The following is a 3120-nucleotide window of genomic DNA, read 5'->3' as shown; positions in this document are numbered from 1 at the left end:
ATTCCCTGATTTTAAATGCCATTTCTTGATTTTTAAAACCATTCCCTGACTTTTAAAGCCATTCCCTGATTTTTAGAGCCATTCCCTGAATTTTAGAGCCATTCCCTGATTTTTAAAACCTTTCCCTGATTTTTAAAACCATTCCTTGATTTTTAAAGCCATTCCCTTATTTTTAAAGCCATTCCCTGATTTTTTAAGCCATTCCCTGATTTTTAAATCCATTCCCTGATTTTTAAAACCTAACCTAACCTAATTAACCTATAAACGTATTTTTGATGCCATCCCCGGACTTTTAAAGCCATTCCCTGATATTTAAAGCTATTCCCTGATTTTTAAAACCATTCCCTGATTTTTAAAACCATTCCTTGATTTTTAAAGCCATTCCCTTATTTTTAAAGCCATTCCCTGATTTTTTAGGCCATTCCCTGATTTTTAAAGCCATTCCCTGATTTGTAAAGCCATTCCCTGATTTTTAAATCCATTCCCTGATTTTTAAAACCTAACCTAACCTAATTAACCTATTCCCGGTTTTTTGAAGCCATTCCAGGATTTTTAAAGCCATTCCAGGATTTTTAAAGCCATTTCAGGATTTTTAAAGCCATTCCTTGGTTTTTAAAGCCATTTCCTGATTTTTAAAGCCATTCCCTGATTTTTAAAGCCATTCCCTGATTTTTAAAACCATTCCCTGATTTTTAAAGCCATTCCCTGGTTTTTAGAGCCATTCCCTGATTTTTAGAGCAATTCCCTGATTTTTAAAGCCATTCCCTGATTTTAAAAGCCATTTCCTGATTTTTAAAACCAGTCCCTGACTTTTAAAGCCATTCCCTGATTTTTAGAGCAATTCCCTGAATTTTAGAGCCTTTCCCTGATTTTTAAAACCATTCCCTGATTTTTAAAACCTTTCCTTGATTTTTAAAGCCATTCCCTTATTTTTAAAGCCATTCCCTGATTTTTTAAGCCATTCCCTGATTTTTAAATCCATTCCCTGATTTTTAAAACCTAACCTAACCTAATTAACCTATTCACGTATTTTTGAAGCCATCCCCGGACTTTTAAAGCCATTCCCTGATATTTAAAGCCATTCCCTGATTTTTAAAACCATTCCCTGATTTTTAAAACCATTCCTTGATTTTTAAAGCCATTCCCTTATTTCTAAAGCCATTCCCTGATTTTTTAAGCCATTCCCTGATTTTAAATGCCATTTCTTGATTTTTAAAACCATTCCCTGACTTTTAAAGCCATTCCCTGATTTTTAGAGCCATTCCCTGAATTTTAGAGCCATTCCCTGATTTTTAAAACCTTTCCCTGATTTTTAAAACCATTCCTTGATTTTTAAAGCCATTCCCTTATTTTTAAAGCCATTCCCTGATTTTTTAAGCCATTCCCTGATTTTTAAATCCATTCCCTGATTTTTAAAACCTAACCTAACCTAATTAACCTATAAACGTATTTTTGATGCCATCCCCGGACTTTTAAAGCCATTCCCTGATATTTAAAGCTATTCCCTGATTTTTAAAACCATTCCCTGATTTTTAAAACCATTCCTTGATTTTTAAAGCCATTCCCTTATTTTTAAAGCCATTCCCTGATTTTTTAGGCCATTCCCTGATTTTTAAAGCCATTCCCTGATTTGTAAAGCCATTCCCTGATTTTTAAATCCATTCCCTGATTTTTAAAACCTAACCTAACCTAATTAACCTATTCCCGGTTTTTTGAAGCCATTCCAGGATTTTTAAAGCCATTCCAGGATTTTTAAAGCCATTTCAGGATTTTTAAAGCCATTCCTTGGTTTTTAAAGCCATTTCCTGATTTTTAAAGCCATTCCCTGATTTTTAAAGCCATTCCCTGATTTTTAAAGCCTATCCCTGATTTTTAAAGCCATTCCCTGATTTTTAAAGCCTTTCCCTGATTTTTAAAGCCATTCCCTGATTTTTAAAGACATTCCCTGATTTTTATAGCCATTCCCTGATTTTTAAAGCCGTTCCCTGATTATTAAAGCCGTTCCCTGATTTTGAAAGCCATTCCCTGATTTTAAAAACCATTTCCTGATTTTTAAAGCCATTCCCTGTGTTTTAAAGCCATTCTTTGTGTTTTAAAGCCATTCCCTATGTTTTAAAGCCATTCCCTGTGTTTTAAAGCCATTCCCTGTGTTTTAAAGCCATTCCCTGTGTTTTAAAGCCATTCCCTGATATTTAAAGCCATTCCCTGATTTTTAAAGCCAATCCCTGATATTTAAAGCCATTTCCTGATATTTACAGCAATTCCTTGATTTTTAAAACCATTCCCTGATTTTTAAAGCCATTCCCTGATTTTTAAAGCCATTCCCTGATTTTTAAAACCATTCCCTGATTTTTAAAGCCATTCCCTGATTTTAAGAGCCATTCCCTGATTTTTAGAGCCATTCCCTGATTTTTAGAGCAATTCCCTGATTTTTAAAGCCATTCCTTGATTTTTAAAGCCATTCCCTGATTTTAAAAGCCATTCCCTGATTTTTAATGCCATTTCATGATTTTTTAAGCCATTCCCTGATTTTTGCAGCCATTCCCAGATTTTTAAAGCCATTTCCTGATTTTTAAAGCCATTTCCTGATTTTTAAAGCCATTCCCTGATATTTAAAGCCTGTCCCTGATATTTAAAGCCATTCCCTGATATTTACAGCCCTTTCCTGATTTTTAAAACCTTACCTAACCTAATTAACGTATTCCCATATTTTTGAAGCCATTCCCGGACTTTTAAAATCATTCCCTGATTTTTAAAGCCATTCCATGATTTTTAAAGCCATTCCCTGTGTTTTAAAGCCATTCCCTGATTTTTAATGCCATTCCCTGATATTTAAAGCCATTCCCTGATTTTAAAAGCCATTCCCTGATTTTTTAAGCCATTCTCTGATTTTTAAAGCCATTTCCTAATTTTTAAAACCATTCACTAATTTTTAAAGCCATTCCCTGATTTTTAAAGCCATTCCCTGATTTTTTAAATCCATTCCATGATTTTTAATACCTAACCTAACCTAATTAAACTATTCCCGGATTTTTGAAGCCATTCCAGGATTTTTAAAGCCATTCCCTGATTTTTTAAGCCATTCCCTGATTTTTAAAGCCATTCCCTGATTTTTAAAGA

This window comes from Bacillus rossius, chromosome 16 (assembly GCF_032445375.1).
Source record: "Bacillus rossius redtenbacheri isolate Brsri chromosome 16, Brsri_v3, whole genome shotgun sequence".
Lineage (NCBI taxonomy): Eukaryota > Metazoa > Arthropoda > Insecta > Phasmatodea > Bacillidae > Bacillus > Bacillus rossius.
Note: the sequence above shows the minus strand (reverse complement) of the source record.